This window comes from Opisthocomus hoazin, chromosome 4 (assembly GCF_030867145.1).
Source record: "Opisthocomus hoazin isolate bOpiHoa1 chromosome 4, bOpiHoa1.hap1, whole genome shotgun sequence".
Lineage (NCBI taxonomy): Eukaryota > Metazoa > Chordata > Aves > Opisthocomiformes > Opisthocomidae > Opisthocomus > Opisthocomus hoazin.
In genome coordinates, this window is record NC_134417.1 from 41,494,828 (window position 1) to 41,521,425 (window position 26,598).

A 26,598-nucleotide genomic window follows, 5' to 3' on the forward strand; every position below is an offset into this window, starting at 1 on the left:
AAGGAGAAAAGTGGATGAGTAATTTTTATGGCCAACCTCTCAGCCTTGAGAGCATGTTCATTACTAGAGGTCCAACATGCCACGTTTCTGTATACAGTTTGTGCATGTACTAGCCAAGAGTTCCTTTGGCAGTGTAAAAACACTGCTGTCACAGATGGGCTTCATACAAACGGGGTTTTGTTTTATTAGTAACTGTCCTTTTTTTTCCCCAAAAAAAAATCCTCAACCTATACAAGCCCTCAAATTTCTTTCTCCTTTTCTTATCGCTTACAAACGTAAGAGAGAATAAGACATTGTTTGTTTGTTTTCTTTACTTGATAGGAGACTAGTTTTTCTCCAGCTTGGTGGTACTCCAAGTGAAAAGGACAGCAGATACACTCTTGGCAACCGTACAAGGTGGTTTTTTTTGCTTTTCCATAAAACACTTCACTGTGCCAGCTTTCTGTGAGTAACCTCAGAAATAATATACTTTTTCTGACAGATGACAGCACAGTGTAGTTAATAAACAAATTAGACCCATATGAAAATGTGATTCATACATAATGTCATTCCAAAGAATAAGGTGGTACATCACTACTAAAGAAGCAATCCTTATACATAAGCCTTCAAATGAAAATACTTCCCTGGACTTCTGCAAAGCTCTTTAGCACTTAACAGTCGCTGTGCAAAACTCTTCTAGCAACAGAAGAATCCTTCTTGCAACGAAGCATGAAGGTCCAGCATGCAGCTAGTCAAACAGAACCGTCTCACAGCACTTCACACACAGACAAAGAGGTATCAGATGGTTTCACTGAAACCGTATCAGAACAGAAAGAGTTTGAGAAGTTTCAGATAATTAATTGGCTTTTTTGCACTAAAAAAAGAAATGGAAGATGCAAACAAGCATAAAAATCTATTACAGTAGCAACACTTTCGCTGTAAGACATACAAATCACTGTTTCCTCCTAAGTCTGGCTACAGTACAGAAGGCTGATAACATGCACACACGTGGTACAGTTCGCACTGAGGACAGACAGGATTTGATAGCTAGCCTAGTTCAAACACTAGTATAGCAAGGGGTTTAAGTCTGGCAACAGAAGTGCTCTCAGTCAGTACATGTGACATCCTGCTGCAGGATTTTCATCCGGAGACCTTACACGTGCACGCTCAAAGCAAGTAGACTTTGCCGGCGCCATCTGCCAGAATACACACACGCTCATGATTTCACAACAAACGGATGTCACATCCAGAATGAGTGAATTTCAAGACACCACACGCTACACAGAGGAAAGTTTATTAATAAACCCCCTTGTTTCTTCCTCCTTCTCTCCCCCATGTCAGCACGCCCAGGTCCAGCTCTAGGGGATGAAGGGGATTACTCCAGAAAGCCGAAGAGATTGGCAGTGTGACGGGGCTGGGAAGAGGAAGTCAGACAGACACGGGAGACCTGCCTCGGCTTCTGACCCACTTCATGAACTTCACCAAACTCCTTGCCTTCTTGGTGCCACTGCTTCTCCCTCAGACTCTGTATGATCCTACACAATTAGGCCAATATCTTCAAGGCAGTGACTGCCTATCCCTGTTTTTGTTGAGAAACAGCCTATAGGCTTGAATAACACCTTAGCAAAAAAGGGGATTGATTTTACTAGGATTTGTCATGCCAAGAATAAAACTATCTTTTCACTTAAATAGTGAGGAATACTCACACAGTTAAACCTGTTAATATTCTTTAAATATATGTACAGCTGGAAGAGTGGCACGTTGCTCTCATTCACAAGTTTGCTATATCCATACCAACACCTACGATCTCCCCTAAATGTCTATTTACAGAGACATTTCTCCCAGGGTCCAAGTTTTCCGTTCGTGTCCTTTCTTTCCCCTTCTTGCCTGCTTTACCCTCTCCTCTAGCAGAGCTCCTCAGTCACATTAGGCAAACTATTTGCCGTGTGACACAGGGACTTGATCCAAGCCTCAAGAGAGCAGAAAAATAGTCTGAAGAAAAACAAACAATTTATTTTTAACCTGGATGGGTTCCCTGACAGAGTTTATTCCCCACCACAACAGGTGTATCAACACACCTGAGGAAGAAGCGGAGTAACCCAAGCTGCATATATTGCTGACAAACGTATCCATTAGTAGGATAGGAATGTTTTTAAAAGAGTAACATTGGAATAGAGGTTCTTGCACTGGGGAACTCTTTAAACACCATAAAATGGACTTAATACATATTCCGTATGTTGTTCACAGTTTCCTTTGCCAGTTTGGCTAATTATACGATATTTAAGTTTAAACATATGTTGCCTCCCTTGCAGTGAATCCTCTCCTCCTACATGATACAGGAGTGAAGTCATCTTGCTGACTTCAAGCTGAATCCTGCACCCTCTCAAGCAGGTGGGCATTTTTAGTTCATCTGGAAAGCAGTCCAGCCCTGAGAGCACAGTGATTCTTGTTGCAATAAGTTACCAGGAGCTCTAGCACCAGGCATATCCTGAAAGACACTGTCCAGTTGCCATATGTTAAAGAACCAGTATAACTTCTACTATGTTGGGCATATGGTTCTTAAAACACGTAAGAGATGCTCAGGATGCATCTGCATTAGTGTCAGAGGTGAACCAGCAGACCAGAGGCTTTTACTCTCATACCATCACCGAGTTCAAGATTTTTCTTTTTTTTTTTAAAAAAAAAAACAAAAAACAAACAAACAAACAAACATACATACATAAGAAAGAAGAAAATTCCAAGTGGAAGGAAGTGGCAAAAGACTAAGCCAAAAAAAGTATTTAGAAGGGCAAAAAATCCTACAGCCCTTTATGGACTGTCATGTACTGCAGACAGGAGAATCTCTTTCAGTTAGCGCATTCCACATTACGAGTGCCTTCAGTAAGCAGAGCAGCCAAGTATGCCACAATAGCTGCATTTCGTTAGCTTAGCATAGCAGAGTATAGGATTTAAAGGGGAAAAAACAGCAGCTGAAAATAATTGCATTAGCTTAACATTAACCCACAAACCCAGAAGCAGCCTATAATATTCAGGACTGCTACAAAAGCGGTAATTCAGAATTAGTGTCTGTAAAAGATGAATAATCCTGCTTTGACTGGGATTCAAAATCCTAAAGGAAGGAAGTTCACCTCAAATAGTGTTCCCCGAGAGAGGATGGGAGGGGAAGGAAAGAAAGGAAAGCGTGGCCTAGTTAAAGACATCAGTAGGTAGGAACACAAACTGTAAAATGATGTGGTTCCCAAAGGACTAACATTTTTTATGGTTTATACGCATACATTCCCACACATCCCTTCTCAAAAAGGACTTTGAAAATAAATCTAATTTTAAGAACTGTAAATGAAATAGACATGTAAGAATTTAAACACTCCGAGCAGTAAAGACCAAAACCTCAGAGACTAGAGCAAAAAAAGCAGCCAGGACTGGAGCAGACTGAAAAACCCAGCCAGCAGTGACAGCTATAATTCGATCGGTGGGTGTACTTCACAACAGTCCATGAGTCTTGATGCCATGAGGGCTTAGAAAAGAACAGCATCACAAAAAAAAAAAGATACTTCTACATGTAACTGTTAGAATGGAGAGACACACAACAAACTCAAGGGAGCACGCCTTCCTCAAAACTGAAGAGAGAATTTATGCTAAGCATAGGGGAGGGTAAAAATTAAAAAGATGCTGAGTTACAGCATCTATTCATTTCATCTGTGAACAGGTACCAGAAGTAAGCAATCAGACCAGCCCTAAGAAGACTGCAGCAGTCCTAGTGCCTCATTAGCCACTGGCTATCTGAATTTACACGGCTCCTCCAACTGGAGTTCAGTAATAAACTCTATCTAACCAGCAAGCCAGCCTTTGGAAACAACTAAAATCCTATTCTCGTTAACCATCATGTTCTGGGAAGTTTTTACTTCCCTTCTGCATCCCTGTAGAATTTAAAATATTTATCAAGATATAAAAAATTACCTGTGGACTTTACAGTTACAGCAAAACTAACTGACATGGGTTCGTGCTGCTATAGGATGTTTTTAAGCTCAAAAAAATTCCCTATCAAACACAAAATTAATATGTAATCCATCCTTACTGGGAAGTAAAAAAAATTCCCTTTAGTTGAGCTCCCCTGTAAAAGAAAGTGTTACAACTCTTCATTTGTATTTGTTCACCATCTGCACAGCACTATCCCATATGGACATAGTACATTTTTTTTATGTTTCTGTTAAGTCTCCTTTGCTAGCAGTATCACCCCCCAATTCTGCTGTTTCATTGTATGGTCAGCACAGGACTGCCTAGAAGTGAATAAAATACAGTGCTTCACTGAAGTTTTGAAGTTTTTAATTAATTTAAATAGAAATTAATATTTATTTAAATACTTCGGTGAAAATGTTAGCCCAGCCTGAATCTCACTTAGCCAGAAGACCCTTTATAACTACTCTGACAGTGCGGCTTTGCATACAGTGAAATCACACCCTACATGTTTCAAAGTAAGTTATGAGATGGCAATCTGTCTTTAGCACAAGTTTCGGCTTTCAGGCCTTTCGTTTTTGCTGAGAAAAGTGAGTGACTCCTTTTCTCATACATTTGTCTAACCAAGCAAGGCAAACAGCTTCCCTGTGAGCAGCAGGGCTAAGGCAAACCCATCTGAACCCCTGATGCAGGTTTCCAGCTGTTTAATAAAGGCTCACACCGGAGTCTTTCCCTTACAGTTCCTGCTCCGTCCAGATTCAGACTTTCACAAAACCTGCCTGAACTTTGCATCTTTAAGACCTCTATTTCTCTGCTGACTTGGCTTGAATCAATGATCAATTTAAAAGTTACTGTAGTGGGAAAAGAAACACAGATCCCACACATACAAGCAACACAATCCCTTCTTTTGAAACAGGAGCCCTTCTTGCTCTCCACACCTAATACAACATTTTGCCAACAGAAATCCATCCTAAAGCTTTGGCTTACAAATGCTGGAAATATCAAGCAACAATTACACCTAAGGTTCTCTTTTATACAAGATTTCAGTTAATACTTCCATTTCATTGTACGTAATCTCCTTCCAGTCCCAGCAAAACACAGTGTTTTCAATCAGTCTTATCATTACTGAACTTTCCAAATAAATATCCAAAGTTAAGCAATTCTGTCGCTCTTCAATCTTATTTTTCTATCAGTTACTTGCATAGTCATTCCCACTCTGATTTAATCTTTCCTTTCACGATTGCCTAAGTCTACACAGAAAATGAGAACAGTAACTCAAACTAAGCACTTGGCAGACACGTATTGGTGAGATCACAGTAAGATCCTGGAATAGCACAGGCTCTCTGGTATGGAAAAGGCCCGTGGAGTTCCCATGCAGTTTCAGTAGCCATGATCTGACACAATGAGCAACACCGAGAGGGATACAGCCCTTCGAGGAAACCAGCTGTTAGCGGGTGAACACCCAGGGAGGCGACAGAACTGGCATCCACAGCTTCACAACTAACGTGTCACATTATGCAGTCGAGCCATATTACTGCATTAGCAAAAGCGGCACAGAGCAAAGCTTTTCAATCTAATCACACGACGGAGCTCAGAGGTAACAAGCGAGATGTGAGGGTACAAATCCCTTATTAAAAGGTAAGCTTGAACACAAAGACGGTTTCATTTCTCTGATTTTCAGTTCTCTGACTAAAAAAAATAAAAGGTTTTATGGGGTAGAAAAATAAAGTATTGTTTAGGAAAGGTGTATTTGGCCCAAGCAGAATGACAAAAGAATTACTTAAAAGGTGTTTGTGATTCACCCTGGTTCAATAACTTCTCATGAATGCTAACGTGTATCGGAGAGACAAAGGCTTATGCAGGTGTGACAGAAACGATTAGTCAGTTACTAACAAGCTGCTGCCTTCACTGGCAGCCACACTGCTGAAGGTGTATGCTATTTATCGAACATATATAATTTATACATGTTCCTTTTCCGAGTTAAGTAAAGGTGGCCCGTCCACCTGGTGTCAAAATTGGTAAATTTTGTCATAATTTGGTATATAACGCGTCATGATAATCACGAGTCCCAGTATAGTCCCTACATACTATAGAGACAGAGGTGTAGTACAGTGGGGATGTTTACCACTATCTTATCATTTTATTTCTTTTATTAATATACAATCTTAGACTAACAGAACAAGATATTAAAGTTACAAGATTAAGATATAACAGTCTGCGATTTACTCGCAAATATATGTATTATATCCACAGAGGTGAATAGTGCTCGATTTGATAGTCGACGAGCAACCTTCTCTCGTCGGGACGAGGAGAGGCCCAAATCCGCCAATAACTCGTAGTTGCCCTGATGCCATTTTCCGCGTGCTCCGAGTGGGAAGCCCATGAATTTGATGCGGGTTGCATTTGTTAGTTCCTGTACTTGGTTCAATAGATGTTGATACTTCTTTACTTTTTCTGCTGCCGCATCCGCCAATGATGTTGGTTTACTTTCATATCGCACCGTGATGTCGACCACCAATGCTTGGTCCCCTTTGACAAAGACCAAGTCCGGTTTATACAGTTCGTTGTTGTTATCCCTGAGCAACGGCTCTTGGAAAACAACCCACTCTTTCTTTTTGGCTTCGCCAATTAGCATTTCGCCCAGGTAGTTGTGTCTTTTAATCCTGGCATCTTGGACTGCAGGGCAGTAGCCGATGATGTGGGCACAGGTCTCATTGTCCGCTCCGCAGTGCCGACATGTTGAAGATTGTTGATCTTTCCTACCCCTAGCCAAGAATTCTCTTGTGGGGTAGACATTCGCCCGTAGTTGGAGGGCCATGATGATTTTTCTGTGAGGAATGCCCCTGTAATGTTCGATCCAGTTGTTACTGATTTTGTCCTTTTCGAAATTTGATATTCCCCGGCCTTGGGATAAGAGTTTGGTCCAGTTGATGAATTCTTGCCTGCTCCAGTCGCAGGGTCGAGGAAAGATGGTTTTTGGGGCTGGTACTTCCCATTCGGACGCCGGTTCTTCCCCGCCCAACTCCTTGGATATCACCATAACAGTTTTTGGGTCCCAGATAGATGGTATTTTATTCTTATCTCCACCAGCTGTTACCCATAGTTTTTGAAATTCCTTTTCTATTCCCTCATTTCGGGCCACCTCTCTTGTTATTTCGTCAGAAGACTGTGCGATACGATGCAGCCTTCGGACCTGAACACTTGGGATAAGTCCCAAAAGCCTGGTAATACCCAGTCCGCCATCCTTAGTGCTGGAATACAGGAGGGCGTCACATGTGCTAGGTGGTAAATGTAGCCACTCCTTGACAGCTGATCGTATTGCTAAGTCAAGGGTTTCGAGATACGTGGCTTTCACATCGGTTTGGTCTGCCAGATAGAATAATCGTGGGAGCATGTACCCTTTCAAGATGTCAACTTTCTGCATAGGTTTAAGTGGAGAACTGTGGATTTGGTGTAACCATCCCTGCAGTTTCTCCAGTAGCTCTGGCTTTGATATTCCGATCCATGGGTCGACTCTAACCCCTAGATAATTCTCAGAGCTACCTGGTTCGATCATATTAATGGGGGTGCCGTTAATTGTCCAGTGTGGACAGTCATTGATCGTATATGAGTCTTTTGTTGGCTGGATGAAAAAGCCATGGCACTTTTCCCCTTGTGTTTTGAGGCCTGTAAGCTCACAAAAGGCCTCTAGTATCGTGATGTTATCCTTCATCCCTTCCCATGACCCACTCAGCAGTACCAAATCGTCCGCGAAAGCCATAGATGTTACCTTTTTCGCGTAGTGCTGGAACCCACTCCCTTCAGACTCAAGCTTACACAGCAGAGGATCAATCGATAAATTAAATAAAATAGGAGACATTGGATCGCCTTGTTTGACCCCAATGCATATTCTAATAGGGTCCGATTGATCATTTTTCAGGTGAATGCGAGTATTAACATTCAGGTACATGTTGGTAATCAGGGAGACAATATGATCGTCCACTCCCTTTTGCCTTAGGGCCATGATGATGTGCTCATGGCTCACCGTGTCAAAGGCTTTGGCTAAATCCACAAAGACCACCCCCAGGGGGCGATGTTCCCGTTTCGCACTTCGAATCAAAAGTTGTAATAATTTCAGATTCTCCGCGCACCCTGATGACTTAATAAAGCCCCTCTGTCGTGTGTTAATAGGGCATGCCTTAGATAGCCTTACAGTTAGGATCCTTGAGAATAATCTCAAGATAATCGATCCGATGGTAATTGGGCGCCAATTATTGATGTCTTTTTGGCGCTCGGGCAAGGCCGATTTAGATATTAATACCGTCCGGCATTCTTTCACCACGTCCGGTATAACCCCTGTGGCCAACCATAGATTGAACAATTCCACCAACTGGGTATAGTGGGGATCGGTTTTAATGAGATCCCGCAAACTAAGCCCATCAGGACCTGGTGCCGCGTTCTTATTCATCTCATTGATGTTTTTAGAGATCTCTTTTGCCGTGATCATGGTTTGGAATGCGGAGTTGTCTGCCTGTCCCTCAGTGACAAAGGCCCCCAAGCCCTTGAATGTTCCTGACATCTCCCATCTCGACTTGAACACCGCGTGTACCTCATCGAGCGGGATGCCGCATCGCAAGGATTCCACATTATCCAAGATAATCCCGGCAAGTTTCCCTCGATCGAGGTAAAACGTAAAGGGCCTGCCAATAACTCTCCATACACTGCTGATATTTAGAACTGCCAGAATAGTCAGGACAACAAATTATAATTGCAAACATTTACTTCTTTTCTTCTCGTTTTGCCTGCCTCCATAGTAAAATCTGTAGTTAAAGCAAAATGCTACATGTGTAAGTCAGTGTGGCTCCTCTTCAGGAGTGAGCGTAAGGAAAGAATCTAAGCTAATCCAAAAGCTCCTAAACTAATGTAAACAGTAACTCACTGCCTTTCGTCTCCAAGAGCTTCTAAAAAGATGCTTATTTCAGAAGAAATATACCTACATGGATCTGTCTACACGGACCAGCACACGCAGGCTGGTTTAAATTTAAACTTCATCTTGCTTTAGTGTAACTGCTCCCTCCACCAGTAGCTTTACAGTGAGCAATAAAACTTTATTCTCTTTTAACACTCTGGAGATCCACTCATTTCCACAGGTCTTGCACAACATTTAGAGAAAATGTTTAAATGTGTTGCCTATTACCCTGACACCCAGCACCCTCTTCTAATGCAGAAACCAGAACAGCATGAAGGACTGTTCAATTTCATTCATTTTCAGCTTCCAAGAAAATCTACTATTATCCCTTAATTGCAAATGATGTTCAATCCTTAAGAGGGAATCCTCCAACAGATACCTAGGAAACAAAACCCGGCACCCAACAATTTCTAAGGGCAACCATAAGATCCAAGCAATCACGCTCCAACAACTGCAAGCCAGCGGCGTGCCTACCGCACCAGGGAGCAGGCTGGCTTTGGCTCCGTGCCTCACTGCACACCCGAGACACCCAACTGCTGCAGCGTAATGCTCATCCTTACTACGAGGCAGACGTTACCATGTTTATAGCATAGCGGATTTCTGAAATGAATAGCGAATAATCCACTAGTGGCTTAACTTATTAGCTATACAAAATTCTCAGGGTCAAGGGTCAGTGAAATGAGTTGAAAACTGTTAATCCAAAAGACTTCAGACTCTTTTGATAAAGAGCACAGCCATATGCCTGTGTCTTCTATCCAACCACAGTTCCCATTAAATTTGCAGGAACTCAGTTCCCACCTACAATTTAGTGGCTAATGTCTGAACATTCACAACTGTTAAAAAAAATAAGCAAAGACCCTACTGCTCCACTGTGCTGTCATACTGCATGCGTGCACACATGCACACGAGTGCATGGATATAAAAGCCAAATATTTTGACTAAAAGAACACTTCCTGAACGTAAATAACAATCTCTTGTCTCCTAAATAGCAAATATCTTTATAGGAAGACCTTCCAAGCTGTTTAGAAAGTAGCTATTGTCAGAAGCATAGCTGCGTAAGATGAGTGCTTCCCACTCAGCTGATCTGACCCAAGCATTTATTTTCTCCACCGTTACTCATGCCTCTACTGCAAAAAAAGAACATGTCCCATATCTGTCTTGGTTTGCACAGAATCAACAGGATCACTCACAAAAACCAGAACTTAAGCGCACATTTCATTGTAATTTAATGGGAATAAGAATCCTTCTTGTTTTCACACACACGCACCCACCTTAGAAGACCCAGAATAATGTAGGATTGGCCTTAAAAGCTCAAGAGCTTCCCAGCTCAAGAGCATCCTTACTCCCACTGCAGCCTTCTGGTAGACAACCCATAATCCCACCTGCTGAGGACTCAAGCAGGCTCTGCAACAGCAGACAGAAAGGATAAGGGGAAGGAAAAAAAAAAAAAAAAAAAAAAAAAAGAGAGAGAGCACGAAAGCCCAGAGTGATGGTTCTGAGAAAACAGCCAGTTTGTATGGCTCCTGACCCACCGGACAATCCAAGTTGCAACAGAGCATCACCATTGACCCCAGAGGATGCAGACGTTGTTTAGGAAGGCGGTATGGTCCTGCCCTACCACCAGCAAGAGATTCTGCACCCAGTTAGACAATATATTATATAAAAATAAGCATGCACTAAAGCTGTGGAGGAGTGATGTGTTACTGAGGAATACTCACCTGACAAATGTGCCATTATGTATCACTCTTCCATTCTTCAGAGGCAGTTACAGAAGTTACACCACGGCCCAGCAATATTCAAACTCGATTTCCACACCCTTGACAAACTAAGCTTGTGTAGCTGAGTCAGGGGGGAAAAACCCAAAACACACAGTTATATGTATCACATATATTTGAATTACTAAACTAAAACATTAGGGACCACCAATTCCCTGTTCCAGGCTTATCTTGTAAAAGATGATGCCTAAATAAACTTGACAATACCCTCCCCTCCCCTTTTTGGGCCTGCTAATGCTTTCCCCTTCTGCTTGCTTTATTTCTCTTTTCTCCTCCTTCATTTAACCTTATTCTCCCATTGTCAAAAGTTTCACGGAACATGAACATTTTTTTCAGCCATTTCTTTGCAATGCCAAGTTCTGCCTTTCGCTACCAGTCTTGGTATCCCACCCCACACCCCCCCCCCCTTCCTGAACTATATTCCATTCTTTCAAGAGCAGCATTTTCTGTTGATAGTGCCAGAGGCCAGGAAGGCTCCTGGCAGTACAGCTCCAACAAAGAGTCCAAAACTGAACAATCTCTTTTTTTGAGAGAGGAGATAAGGAAGTCCAAGACATGGTTTTTAAAAGGAGAATAAAAGAAAATGCCGCTGGCATTGGCAGGTTTTAAATAAAAAACACACGAATTTTCCCTTCCAAAGGGGCAGGTAGCATACAACAGCTTTCACCCGCAGCGAGCACCTGCTCCTCCCACCTCCATAAAAATGCTCTGCGAAACAGAAGGAAAAGACATTACATTGTGGATCTCGTATACCCACAGATGTAAATAACACTGCAGTAATTCTACCCTGTTTCTGCAGAAGCAAATGGTGAGGCCAAACGCTACAAATTTCTGCTGGTTCTTCCCAATGCAGTCTTCTTTTGACATTTGTACAATGCAAGCCACTGACAACTGCAGAAAGATATTATTTTTGTCAGAAACAGTTTAAAAGAATTACGGCAGAAAGACGCACTGTTTTATGCAAATTTTTCAGCAACCCAATCTCATCAGGTACTGGGGTAACATCGGAGAAACTGGTGCTCCTAAGACATAGTTGTTCTACCAACATGAAGTCAGAGAAGGTCCTCCTCTTCCTAACTACAATTATTCTGCTTTAGTAGCATACCAGTGAGAAAGCAGCAGACAACTTCTTCCCTTATGGTATCCAAATTGTTCTGCAAACAGCAAAAGCCTTTGCAATTATCACCTGTATCACCCTCAGCTTTCACTGCTTTCCCGAATTCCTCAATGGGACCAGAAGCAGCTGAAGTGTTAGACCTTTGCAAGAAAAAAGTAACTTTGAATATTTCAACAGTCTGAATCAATTTCTCACACAATTCAAGGAAGGTGCCTTCCTTCCTTTGAACTCATTTTTCATTCAACACTGTTAAGTGCTGAACTGTGAAGTTGTGGACTGATTCTCTGTACAAAGAGGTTACACACTGGTCACAACTGAAGAGTCAACATTTACAGTACTCTGAGATAATTCTCTTTCTTCCTCTTCTAAAGGCCCAATTCTCCAGTGGTTTAATACCACTGGACTGAATGGCATTATGTTAGCAGGAGGAACTGAGTTACGCCAGCAGTTCAGGATTATTTGGTTAATGTTTTTGTTGGAAATGTGGCAAATTATTACCAGTTTTCATTATATGAGACCAAGAGAACCACCTGCACAGCTCTCTCCATTACACCAGCAAAAAGTTATAGATCAAGTTCTTCTTTTGTAAAAAATAAAAAACAAAAAAAAAACCCCACACCTCAGATCTTTTTCAGTTCTAAGCGTAGATATCCAGCCATGAAATCAGTATGAATACAAAACAGAAAATTACAGAGAATGCCAAGGATTAGCATTTTTCAACTAATTCATACTGCTACCTTGTGATTTTCATCTATGCAGAACCTTTAGTAACACAGAGCAACTACTGCCCAAGAGAGAGCCATTGCCCATAGAATGACTGGAACAATCAACTCTCACTGAGGAACAACAGAGCTGATGGTCCTTCCCTTTATGAAATCGAGATGTTTCCGGAGAGTTTCTCAGTACACCACTTTAAGAGCTTGTGTCAGTGGTTCAGTAACACCTTAAAACCACCTGTGTTCACAACTGTTGATTAAGTGCCTTCTAAAAAAGCCCCCTTTTCTTTAACTTTGTGTTCATGAGACTTTTTGCCAGCATCAGTTTAAGAAGTTAAAACAAACAATAACAGATATCTCAAACCGAATCCAACCACCAAATACTTTTTTCTTTGCCTTCAGCATTTACTAAAAGAGTACCTACCTACAGTTGATACGTAGATTTATTCAATACAAAAACTGGACAGTCAGACTCAGATGCCCTGAGCTCCTCCCAGTATTTGGCGGGAGCTCCTCCACCACCTGAGGAGCTCCTCTACCATTCTTTGGTAGATGGAGCAGTTCAGTGCTGCCCGCATCTGGAAAGAACTGACCTTCGATCTTCTCTGCCCAGTTAGGCTGCATCAGCCCACCAAGGCACTACAGCTACTGCAGTAATTTCACGTTACAACCTGAAAAACAGCAGAACAGTTCCCACTGCTGGTATATACCATCCATGCTGTCCCTGGGGAAGGCCACTCCACAGCTTTTATTCTGAAAATAGCTTGCAAATACATCCCCGTATGTCTGCATTCTGCCTACTACCTAACCTTGTATTTTTAAGCTAACACTGAGAAGCTGCTCCAAACAACCTCCAAGTTTCCTAACTGCTTCAGATTATCTTTATCCGTACAGAATACACCCATGCCATGCTCCCACTTGTAACGTCTCCATAGAATGCGTAAATACCACGTATCCATGCTGACCATACCAGACTTACCTGCCCATTTCAGTAAATACTGTGGATTAAGAGATCTTGCTGCAGCTTTCGCAAGCTAACGGTATTACAACTGACTACTCTTTTTCAGTGGTCCTACTTCTGTCAAAACAATAGGTCCAGATTAATTTTGTTTTAAAGATACTTTTCTCCCAAGGCTTCCTTAAGTAGTGCCCCTTTTCTCATTTAGTGCATCTTGTCTCTCGTCTCATGCATATGAAATGACCACACACATGGACTACCATACTTTAAACACACAACTCTCTCCCTTTGGCTAATACTGGTAAGGCATAGCGTAATTATACATGCATAACTAATGCCTGGGTATCTCAACACAGATGAGGCTACTGGAAACAAACTGGGATGAAGAACCTAGAAGATGCGGAAAATATTTTATGAGCCCTTCTACCTGGGGTTATGCCTACTACTTCTTACCAGAACTGGCACTCTGCGGCACACTGAATTCTCCTGTCCTTGCTGCGGGAACACTGCTAGGGCTGAAACATCGGAGAGCAGCTGTCCTGAGGATGCACTCACTCAGGGCTCCACTCTTCACCTGATGCAAAGACTGAAACTACACCCTCCCAGTGTCAAACCAGTGACTTACAATGTCTCTTCCATCACGGTAAAACTACAGAGCTGCCCAACGTAACTCCATTACAACTATACATCTCGGAAAAGGAACCTGGAGCAGAACACACTGGGCCTGTCCAGGTACTGTCTGAATTCAAGCGCAGAACATCAGCCGTCTGAAAACTGCATTGACTCAGGCTTACCATTTTCAAATCAAATTAAAACCACTGGTTTCCTAAATGACTCCAAATTGCTTGCCTGAGAGGCTACCTCTCTCTTCAATCCATGTCCACAGCTGGAGCCCCTTTGTTACAGAGGAGACAGCCACTGTCAGGACATTCTCTAAAGGGGGCCCTCCGCTCTGAATTTCAATAGATCAAGAGAGAAAAGCCTCAAGACAGGAAAGCAAGGCTTATCCCCTTAGTCAAGCTTATGGGGACCAGTGAACACAACAAGAACAATTAGCTGCAAACAAAGGGTCTGCAGGTTGACTTAGGTTTGATTTTCTAGTCTAGTTTGGTGGTTCTCTATTTACCGATTTCAGGGAGGGAAGTCCGGCTGCTTTTTCCCTTCGGCCGTAATTCCTTTAACTACGGAAAAATAGCCCATAAGCCAACACAGCTGCTTTTTCAACCTTCATACAGTAATTATAGACAACTAATTCAGGGCTAAAGGCCTCACCATCTCTAGAGTTAGGTGAACAATTTTACAAAATCTAAGCAATTTGGAACACAAAATAATCTTAAACCCTACTGTTTTAATTTGAATTCACACACCACCAATGAACTGTGGATGTTTTGATCCCTCTGGCATATGAGCCAGGAAATCAATTTAAAATTCCAGTGCAAATAGCCCAAGACCATTTTATTTATGTGTTTGTTTTAAAATAGAACTCGAATTCCAACTTGGATTTAAAATTATGTAGATTATTTTCTTCCCTTCTCCCTCTGCATACATCTCTCCTTTATCATAATGTGTTTCCTGACTCATTCACAGCTGCAGGGGACGAAGTCTTTGAAACCTCTGCCTTCCAGAAAACCATCCCAACACTGCACAATGCTACCAACTCCTGTTGTTACACAAACACGCACACGCTCTTCCAACAAGCTAACTTCCTAATGTGGCTGAAAGAAAAAACAGGTTATTTTTGGCAGGTCAAGAAACAAAAGACCAGGCTATTGTATAATAGAAAAGGTTACGAAAGGTGCTGTACATGTTACACCCTAAGGCTAACCCAAGAAACACAGAGTGAAATTACCAGCATTTTATACAGAAGGAAGAACAGATGCAGAAGTTTCAATAGGTCAAGTCCAAATACATCAGAGAAGAAAGCCACGACAGAGAAAGGCTCAGAGCAGTACAGGGCAGAAGAGACAACTTTTCCCTTTTCAAATTTTATACATTGCTTTCCACAATTCCATGTTTGTAAAAATTTTACTTTTAACTACACAATAAAAAAATTAGTCTTTTCACAAAAGACCGCATAAACTGACCTACTTCTAACATTAGTTGCAACTTTAAAAAACCAACCTGGTATCTTTGCTCAAGATGTGGGCCGTTTTTCACTCTCTTTTCTTCCTTTTCTGGAACTGGCACTAGCTGTCAAATCTTTAATTACTTGCCATAGATACAGTCAAAATTGCATTAAGTGGTCCAAAGAGAGAAAGACCTTACATTTTCTTTCAGCTTTGTAGACTTTTGAGTTGGCTGGATCTTTTTCCCCCCTTTACAATCTTCTCCTGAGTAGTTCACCACCACACCGAATGTTCTGGCTTTTGATCTCCAATGGAAGTTCTCATTTGTTCACATTTTCTGCTTTTTTTTCCATGAGAAGATTAAGCACAACAAGAAACTTGTATGCATATCTATAGGAGAAGAGATTATAGATCTACATAAAGTATAGGTCAGAATTAGAGCCCACATCTCGACCTGAATTTTGTGAGTTTGGTGAGCAGAAGTGATGTCAGAGTATGTGTAAAGAGGGACAGTGGGAGGTGGGGTGAAAGGGTTGATAGGAGCAATGTACTCGAACCACAGGGGGTAGAGCTTCAACAGATGAGTGCCCTGGTGCTTGAAGGGAAGGAGAAAACAGAAAACTTGGGGGGAGGGGGGGAAGACAGACAACCACCAATACTCCAGCATTTTAAAAGCCTAGCGACCAAAGGGTATACCAGATATCCCTTCCACAACACAAGGACCAGTACTTACGTTTGGGGAAATTTATTTTTTTTTAGTTGGTTTAGCTCGGTGTTATTGAAAAAGTTTGTCCTAAAGTCCATGCACCGAGCCAACACTTCTCAGGTTCCAATTTGCAGCTGAAGCCACTACTGTTGCTATGAAAGCTAATGTGCAATTGTATTCCAGAAAGCAAAGCAATGGAAAAGAGTGTACTGGAATGTAACAAATACATGTATTGGCACAAAGAGTAAAAATGGTATTATACCCGCCCGTGTCAGCCATTTTTCTCCTCTTGTTATCAGAGAAGAAAGGTGCAAGTCAACTTTATCTCCTGGCCAGACAGTACTATGTGAATACTTACAAATACCTCATCACCCTACCTCAACAGATTACCATCTCTCTTAAAATACGAACCAGCAATTTAAAGTCACTGATTCACCCCCACTATGGCCACTCCAGCAAGATTCAACCAAGTACACAGCAGATTGCCTGTCTAGCCAGACAAAAGCCTGAATTGCTCACACGAGGTATCTTTGCCAAGACCCACATATCCCTTACACTTCTGCTGGACTATACAATACATGCACATTGTCTGAAGATAAAGAAAAAAAGGCAAGTAATATTTTCATTTCGGCTACAAATTCAAGCACCAGAATTCACGCATGCACTAAGAATATATGAATAGTTAGCTAAGACAGTTCTATATCTATGGAAGAAAGCGTGAAAACAACCGCATTTTGTGGAAGTTTGTTGAAATATTGGCTTTGCTAAACTCTTTCCATCACTCCAAAACATAGCAAAAATTGGTTTAACTTCATTTTTTAAAAAAATTTAAAAAAATCATTCTCCTATTTTCACAACACTTCTGCATCTCCTATTACTACACAGAAGATCAAGTCATCAGCAGAAACAGATACAGGCTCCAAGTCAGCAAACAAATACACGAAGTATACTCCTTCCTTACAGCATGTGCACGATCACAGGAAAAGACAACTATATGTTTAATTTTATGGAAGTTTCTTAAAAAATAAATTAGGAGCCCAGCCTCTTCCCATTCTTACTACCAAGCTGACAATGGGCTAGAAGAAAAAAAACCTCTGAATAGCACCAGCCATCTAGTCCCAGGAACTGTACATAAGATTTCAACTGAAGGAGGAAGGCTGACGTGCTGATGGCATTATTTCAGCCTGTTGTCAGACCTTGCATATACATCCCTCCTGTTGTCTAACTTTCAAAACGTTGGATGTATTTGATCTACAGGTTGTCAGCTTCACACATTAAGGGAAAAAAGGTCCACATGGAGCATTTTGTCCATGTTCACACACACCCTCTGATCTGCAAAAAGCTGCAGGAAATTACATCATCTTCAAGCAAGCATTCTCTGCTGTATTAAAGAATGGCAGTTTAAAGCCATCACATCTCCAGAATCTGAAGTTCTCTTTGAAGCAGTGACCAACCCTCCCCTTCTGTTGACGCAAGCTCAACAAGAAAAAAGCTAGATTATCATCTATGCATTCACGTACCTGATGAAAAATTACTAAATACCCGATAACGCAATGTTTCAGAGATAGTTTTACACTTCATACGCCCCCCATAAATTAGGACTGTACAATGAACACTTTGACCTACAAACTTTGAAAGAACATATGAGGTGATACACACTTCAGTCCACAGCTTTTCTGGCAAATCTTAAACAAAATTATTTGAGTAATAAATTCTATCCCAGGCATCCTTTAGATTAAGGAGTGGACAAAGTCGATGAAACCATGAGAGCTGGGATAAATAAATACGTCAAAGATTAAAGACTGAGGTACCAAGGTAGAGGTGGCAAACACGCAAGAAGAAATTATGAGAGTTTAACTTTGAGAAATAAAAACCAGAAGGAAAGTAGAAGCAAAAGACAAGAAAATACACACAGCTAGGATAGAGCTATTATTCTGTAACAGATCTATTTTGGAACAATTTGTTTTCTCATCCCTCCCCCCTCCCAGCCTCTTTGCTGAAGATGCTGTTTCACAAACTCTTGAAATCAACCAAATTCAATCTGAAAGGGGAAATCTTTTCCATCAGCATTGACTGGTAGTTCCCACTCCCTCCGTTGCACTAGTGGTAGCTCCTGTGGAGTACTGCAGTCTTATTTTACTGTCAATGGAGCACATCAGAAGTATCAGTAAGCAGACTTGTGTGATTCTGTGACTTATGTCCTCAAACACAGTAAGAATAGGTTGCTCATCACATCCGCGTAACATGTTCAGGTAGTATATTCAGCTTTCTAAAGACCTCCAAAGGCTGCTCAATAGAAATGCACCAAAGTGAGTTCACTCGTACATAAGCAAGTACACTTTTCTCAGGGGACCGCTACCAGCAGTGGCTTCAAGCCTTCTTCATAGCGCGATGTACTGCTGAACAGAAAAACGGCTCATCCGTCACCTCCACTCCCTCACAACTAATTTCCCTTTCCTCACAGCCATGGCAAACAAGTCTAGGATAATCAAATCAAATACTCACAACGGAAACCTGCACATGTCAACGCGTTTGCAAACAAGCACCATGTGAATCACCGTTCACCTTGCTCTCAAGAACAATCATGCACTTTACAAAGCAATCTACTCGGCAGCCTAAGAAATTAGTAGCTTACTGATGGGTACCACACACGCGGCATCAGCCACTTGGTGTCTGCCCGTACCACAGCAGTTTACCTCTGTCAGATCTGAAATGGAGAGAAGAGAAAACACGTTAGCTATCCCCCATGGCATAGAACTCTCAATATTCCTCTTCAATGTTAAAAGTGATCAGAAAACCGAGGAAACTAGCAGAAAGGCTGGGACATTATCCTTCAGTCTCTCTTTTGCGTCTCGCAACACTTACAATAATGAAAAAAATCACACCGCAAAATCAAATCCTTGCAAATAGCTTGATGCAAAAATGCTGACTGAAAGACAGTTTCACAATTTGGGTATTATTCTTCCATTCATCTCTGTAACACCATATGTATGCAGTTTATTTTATGTTAAGTGTCACATATATATTATCACCTCTTACGATCAAATGCCTGCCAACACACTTCTGCCAACTGCTTTTAGTTTCTCTTTCTCTCCTTTTCCAGTATTATACTTGGAGAGAGAGAGGAAAAAAGGGAAAAAAAATAAAGTGACTGACTCAAGTAAAAGGAAAATTATCTGAAATCCTTTAAACAGTTGCTCTGTTAAATTGACACAAGTTTAACAATGTGTACTTGGCACATCCCCCTTGCCACGAATACAAGAACCTTTTTCCAAAAAACTCATCCAAAGCAGGGTAATCTTTTAAAGATACAGCACGGACCTTACTGAATGGTGGTTTGATGGCTGTTACAAAGCCATTTCCAGTCACAAGTGTTCAAACTACAAAGACTTTAACCATAAAACCTCTTTTTGAAATCTCCTTTTTAACAGGATAATGACTGAACAGGAAGGCAAACCCGAACAACTCATTCTCCCTAAAAGCTGTACCTTCAGGACAGTGCAGGCATACAGCAGAGAAGAAAGTCTACTAGACCCAGGCATAACTGTGTAGAGAAATAAACCAGAAGAGGCAACAGTAATTCTGCCTGCTCCAAAGGTGCATGATGTTTTCTAGCGTCCAGGGTTCCCAAAATCCTATCACCTTCTACAAACATTTTTTTACTGCAAGGAGGTACTGCACAGCATGACAAAGAGAGCTCCCAGACTTTAAAGAGACCATTTACTTTGAGGAAACTGAAAATCAAGTGATAGCAGAGCCACAAGTCAAGAGGAAAAACGTACTTGATGACCTCATCTAAGTCCCAAGCAAATAAGATCTTATCTGACAATCACAGAATCAGAAATGTTGTGGTTGGCAATATATCCACAATAGCAGCCTGTCACTGGAACGGGTAGACACTGCATGTTGGTGTGCAGGTGCACTGGCAGAGATCTATGGAAACTTTTTCCTAGTTACAGTTAAATGTATAGATCTTAGCTTCTCACTCCATCGCATACTGAACCTGTCTAGAGTACCAAAAGAAGCAAGCCACACATCTCACGTGAGAACATGAGAGCTCTGCTCTCTTGTGTATCAACATGGAAAACATGAGATCATAGTCCATTGCCATTTTGTAGGCTGGACACTGTGAGAAAGCACATCTACCAGCCCAAACCTTAAAATCAAAGAGTCTTCTACTAGGTAGAAAAAAACAAAGAGCGGAAGGAAGGGTGGAGCACCACGTTACTCTCAATCCGCAATTTGCTGCAGAACAGCGTTGCTGTCAGGAAGTACAATGCACACAGCAGTGTTTCAGCAACAGTTACACCTTTACACAGCATAATAAGCTTTTTTTTGTGACTGCTAGGGTGAAAGGGCATTAAAAAAAAATCGCTTCTTAGGACAATGTATGCAATATGTTACACCTGAACAGTAAGAAAACAGAAGGACTTGCTTTTAAGAACACACATGGTCAGGTTATGTAATCGTGACTAGTGAACTGCAGGTACTTTCAGTGACCACGTAAGACTGCTACAGAGTAAGTTGGGAAGAATTTTTCCTATCCCCTCATCAAAAATCCATCTGAATTGAACACCTATCACATTTTTCCTGGCATATGGAGAATATAAGGAAAAAATATCAAAACATTAAGTACAGAAACACACACACACACTCTGCTCTTCATTTAAAATCCTCAGACAATGATACTCACAGCACAGTTGCAAGCTACTTGTACTGCATAGTGAGTTTCAAACAGATTACAAAAAGAGACAACAAAGTCGGCTATCCCCATGCAACCTCCCCGGCATGAGTAAACTGAGAATCAGGTGCACCTGAGACTGGTCAAACCACACCATCAGCTCCACAGACTGCCCTGGCAGTATCTTTCAATAACACCCATTTCACATCACATTGATGTTTTAACCATATTGATCTTTACTTTCACCAACTGGTGAGTTTTTAAAACTTGCTGCACTACTTTTAACAGCTTTATGACAGGCATGTTAATGGATATTTTCCTAACAGTACACAAGAGGGACTTTTACCAGCAAACTGTCACCACTGTTCTTCCTCCTTCTTATCTAGTCACCGGCCATCAGATTAGATCCCTACCACCTACTTACACATCTCCAAAAAAAAAGGGGGGGGGTGGAAGGGAAATCAGGGAAAGAAAACCTTCAAAGAAAGCAAACTTGCAGCTCAAATTGGAAGAACTTTATGAAAAATCAAATTATCTTTTTCTTCACCGTGTAATATTCTGCATAAGTCACTCAATCAAGCAGGAATGACATGGAAAGAATGGGACTAATACAGACAATGAATGATCCATAAATGTCTACAAAATTACATAACTGAGGATGAGACGGCATGCGTGTGTGTGCGTTTGGGGGAGAGGAGGAGAAAGAGCTCAGGGGAAGAGGGGAAAACAGTCACAGACGCAGGACTCCGCACATTTCGTAGTCAATTTCCCCCTCTTCCCAAAAGGTAAATATTTCAGCTGGAGGCAATCAGGCAGCTGAGGGACAAACGCAAAAGCAAATCCATTTGCTTGCAAACACACTTCAAAACATCCCTTGCTGCTGAAATTGCACCGTAACTGCTGTATCATGAAATACAGCTCACAGGCAACCATGTTTACACTAAAGCAATTAACACACGGTACATTTCCTGCACTGTTATTATCGTTGGCGCCCTCAACGCGTTTGTTGCACATTTTGAGCCCTGGCAGGTTAAGAGGTACTCTTACAAAGTTTAACGACAAAACGTTGCTGATTTGAAACATACTCACTGTTATTTTTCAGGAACTCCTGTACGGGCTTTATACCATTCTCGGGGGAGAGACGGACAGTCGTATCAATCCTGCAAGGAAAAGGTATTCAAAATGAACTTTGTCAAGGCTCCGAGCCAAGAAACTTTAAAACCGTAACTTTCCACACCCCGAGACCCGCTCGCTCTGCAAGGCTGAGCGCGGTGGCTTTGCGTGATCCCCACCCGCACCTCCGAACAACCACCTCGCCCGAAACCCACCGGCGGCTCGGTCGCTCCTATCAGCACCCACTCAGCCAAAGGCGCCCACCCGCCCCCCGAGAGCTCCCGAAGGCCAGGCCGGGGTGGGGGGGGGATGCCCCGGGTACCACCGCCGAGCCCGGCTCCGTGCAAGGATGCACTTGCTCCGAAGCCGCCGTTCCTCCTCCCGAGCGGCTCCGCGGACACTTGCCGCGGCCGCAGCCTCCGCCGAGCCCGGCTCCGCGCCTCAGCCCACGCGGGACCCGCCGTGGGCCGGTGCCCCGACAACCCGCCCGCCTTCCCTCCCTCCCGGCCACCGGCCAAGCGACGCGCCGGTCCCGCCGGGGCCCCGCCGCCCCTCACCAGCGGCCTCCGACCAGCAGGCGCAGCCGGGGGCGGGAAGGGCCGCCCGGGGCACGGGAGGGGGGAAGGAGGCGGTGGCGGAGGAGGAGGAGGCGGCGCCGGCGAAGTGGAGCCGGGCGGCCGTGGAAGGAGCGGACGCGGGCCGGCCGAGAGGGCAGGGCGGCGGGAGGAGCCGCTCGGCGAGGCGGGCCGGGCCGGGCCGGGCCGCTCCGCTCCCTCCGCCCGCGGCCGCCGGCCGAGGCCCCGCCGCGCTTCCTCTTCCTCTTCCTCACGGCGACGGCGGCCGCTCCCTCCGGCAGCACCTGCGGGCGGGGGGCGACGCCCGCCCGGCCCTCGCTCCGCCTGCGGTCTCCAGGGAGGGGCCGGGGGCTGCCTCGTCGCCTCTGGAGCGGCCGCTTGTGTTGGGTGGTGGCTGCTGGCGGCCTCGCACATCTCCGCGCCGGGGCAGCCCCGCCGGGCCCGGGACGCTCCGCTCCCCGCGCTGGGCCCGGCCGGGAGGTGGCGGCAGCGCCCGCGCCTCGCAGCGGCCCCGCCGAGCGGGCAGCGGGCACCGGGCAGCGGGCACCGGGCAGCGGACCCCCCCGGGCTCCCTCGGGGCGCGTTAGAGCCGGCTGCTGGGAGAGTGAAATAGCAGAGCTCTGCTTTTTGTCCTCGGCCTCCCGAAGGGAAAAGCAGTCGGTGAGCTTAGAGCAGCCAGTAAGCTGGCTTCTTTTTTTTTTTCCTTTTCAAATCGCTGTAGCTCATGGCCACTGCGCAGGCTGCGCACGGTATGTGACACTACAAGCCACCAAATTCTGGCTTCTACAGATGGTGAGGTCTTTTTTTGTTTGTTTTTTTTTTTCCCCAAAGTCCTGCACGTTTCACTCTGACAAGAACGGACAGCGTAGCCACGAAGCCTCGCTGTGCTACAGCAATTCTCATTGCCCGGTGTGACAAAGCTTACTCTTCGTGAACTATCGCATGACGGGCGAAGACCGGGCAAAATAATCACGTGTCAGAGTATCTCCATGCAGGTTAGTAATTCCCAGTGATCGGCTATAAAACCACCCTCCTGCAACACCCAGGGCCTCAGACCACGGTCCTGCTGCTACGCATCGCCTGGCGTGTACGCGGCTGCTTGCCCTGGAAGTACCACAGCCGCTTACTGGGATCTTGTACCCAGCAGCCGGGGGCTTTCCAGCAGAGGAAGTGGAACTCGATTCTCCTCTTCGGCCATAACGTGCTGTGCCAGCGATCTGCTAGATCTGAGCAAACCCTGCATGCTAGACCTGAGCAAACACCCCGGCGTGAGGCAATACGTGGCGTGACTCACCTGAGTCACACGTTGCTGGATTCACAGGGCTCGAGCGCAAGCTCTGCCACATGACAAGGGCTAAGAGTACACCCCAAAGCCATGGAAGCTCTTTGTCACTCAATCAGAAATCGCCTGCCTGCTCACCCATCCTCCAGCACCTCGCAGGCTGGTGCGCGGCACGCGTGGCAGCGATGGGAACTGGGGGAGCTGGGGCAGGAAACATCGGGGTTCTGCCTCCTGAAACTTCTACGTGGCAGGAATTCCCCGCAATCAAGGATCATTTCTTTACAGCCACTGAGTTTTAGGACCTACTTGAATGCTAAAAGCCGTGGAGAAGCTGGGCTTAGCACATTGAACTGGAATGTGTCGGTTCCTGCATTTAGTATACATTTTAAAGCACGTTTTCGTATCGCTTTAGTGGGGTAGAACTCCAAAACTGAAAATGTGAGGTGGATATGTAATATAATTCTCCTCATACATACTGAAAACCCTCATCGAACCATCTCAAAGAGTTTCTTGTGGCTACACAGAGTTTATTGAAAGAGGGACAATATCAACACCGAGTAAATGGCTGTTCAGTTTTTCAGTTTGCATTTGAACCGTTGCTGTAACACTGAGATTTTTTTCTGGATGTGTTGCCTGGATTTTGGTCCTTGAAATGAAAGCAAAAAGTGTTCACAACTTAGAAAAGGATATTATAAATATAAGATGTGCAAGAAAGTTTTGTTTACCTCATTTTCCACTATTAGCCCAGGACCAGTTTCCCAGCACCCTTACATGGGGGGCTGGCGTTGTTTGTGAAGATAAACACACATATATAGGACAGTAGGAAAGATCTTTGGAAGGATGTTAAGAAGGAACAATACTTTATATGCAAAATTTTGTTTTTACTTTTCTCTCAGTCTCAGCAATGAAGATCATTAAAATTGATTTCAGTTGTCTATTACCACAATAGTTGGATTTTAAACAGTGCAGCAGAATGTTTATTTAGCAATGCTATTGTTACAAAATTTAGAAGAAAATTTGTGAAAAAAATTATACTAGTTTATGGGGACAGATTTAAGCACACCATTCTATTGCAATGTTCATGAGACAGAGCAAACTGGAAGTCTGGAGAGCGTACTCCAGTGAAGCCTGCTGTTTGTCCATATCCATATCCATAATATCCATAGCGTTGCAACTGTTGCACCTATAATAGCAGGGTTATTTTTGTTCTCCAAAAGCCCAGGGAACCTTTACTCAGACCACATATGTACACAAGTGCTTGGCTGCTGTGGCCATTTCCTGATTTATTTAGTAGTAGTCCCTTTTGTGGTGTCTGTTACCAAAGTGTGTGTTAGCATAACAACTCCTGCTCTTACAATAGATACGGGGTTGTTCTTATGACGTGGGCATAAGATGTTTGCTAAATAATTCTAGAAAGCCAGAAGAGGGAGCGCAGGAACAGAAAACACGAGAAACAAGTATTTGCATTTGTGTGGCTAGTTCAGATACAACCTTAAAAAGAATTTTTTAAAAAAAAAGGAATTTCCAGGAAGGACTCCTGCTTGGCTCTGCTGACAACAAGCGTGTTTCAGGATGGTCGAGCAGGTGCTAATCACCTGTTGAAACCTCCCCTGTAGAAAACTCAAGTTGACTGTCCCAAAACTGTAGAAAGCATCAAAGCCATTAATCACTTTTGACAGTGAAAGCCTTAGGTCCTGAGAGTGAAAGAGCTCCTGACAATTTTTGAAGAAGTTGAGTTTTGTCGTAGCACTTCTGGCCAAAACCTTCCTGAGGCACAGGTTATCCAAGATAGCCTTTGCTGCGACCACTAGTGAAGATGGCTGTATTTTGCTGCGCTTATAGGCTTTATGAACGGCCTTTACTAATATCAGTATTTTAAAGTAAGTAGCTACCTGCAGAATCTTGTTTGTAACCATTAAAGCATACCAGGATGCTGGCTGCGATACAGAAACAAAATTCAGGATTATTATTGGATTTTGACTTTTTAGGAGTCATAGGTAGTTTTTTCTTTATTTTGACACTGCTTGCTATCTGTTGTGTTTGAAAAATTTTGTGTCTGTATACATGCATGCATGTGTATGTATAGTCTAGAATTTTATTTTTAAATAGGTCCTAAAGATCTGCCCTTAATTCACAAAAAATGCCATCAATAAAAACGAACTATATCAGAAACCTCAAGCTCATTTTTCTAAGCTGCAGCATGCTTGCGGATCTCTGTGCTCCAGTCCTTAAATTACAGTTGTTGGTTTGCTTTTATAAGCTTACATATGTATGAATTTTATATTCATATGTACAGATACATGAACATTTGGTGAGAGATGATTAAACAGGGTCAATATGATGTAAGGGTTATTATGACTCAGTTTCAGTATACCTGTTCAGACTGCAAATCTGCTGCCGTATATGCATTTGTATGTAACATACATGGAGAAGATGATGACCTTTGCAGCATAGCCAACGTAATGAAGAAATAAGCAAATCTCACGTAAGACCTGTTTTAATTAACCTATAAACAACCCCATTCTAAAAAGTAGTTTAGGTCTGTTTATAGACCCATTTCCATAGATTTACGATAAAATAAATTGTTAAAAGTTAAGGTTATGAAACTATAATATTTATGATCAGCACACTAGTTATGAAATCCCAGCATGAACAAGCAGGAAAATGAAGAGGTGAGGAATGGCTTGCAGAGTTTTCATGCCATTAACCTGTTGTGTTGCTACAAAGA

At 43.1% G+C, this 26,598-nt stretch overlaps 1 protein-coding gene across 2 annotated transcripts in view; it reads right to left on the reverse strand.

Annotated features, from left to right (window-relative positions):
* The window catches only part of ELMO1 (engulfment and cell motility 1), a 309,086-nt gene extending 286,332 nt beyond the window's left edge, over nucleotides 1-22,754 (reverse strand). The window contains exons 1-3 of one of the 2 annotated variants that reach the window (XM_075418683.1): nucleotides 22,571-22,754; nucleotides 21,990-22,060; nucleotides 18,855-18,926 (exon numbers count right to left, since the gene is read on the reverse strand). The gene's annotated coding sequence lies outside the window, so the exon portion shown is untranslated. The remainder of the gene's footprint in view (nucleotides 1-18,854; nucleotides 18,927-21,989; nucleotides 22,061-22,570) is intronic. The other variant, XM_075418684.1, reaches the window with a different exon arrangement.
* Nucleotides 22,755-26,598: the final 3,844 nt, after the last annotated feature.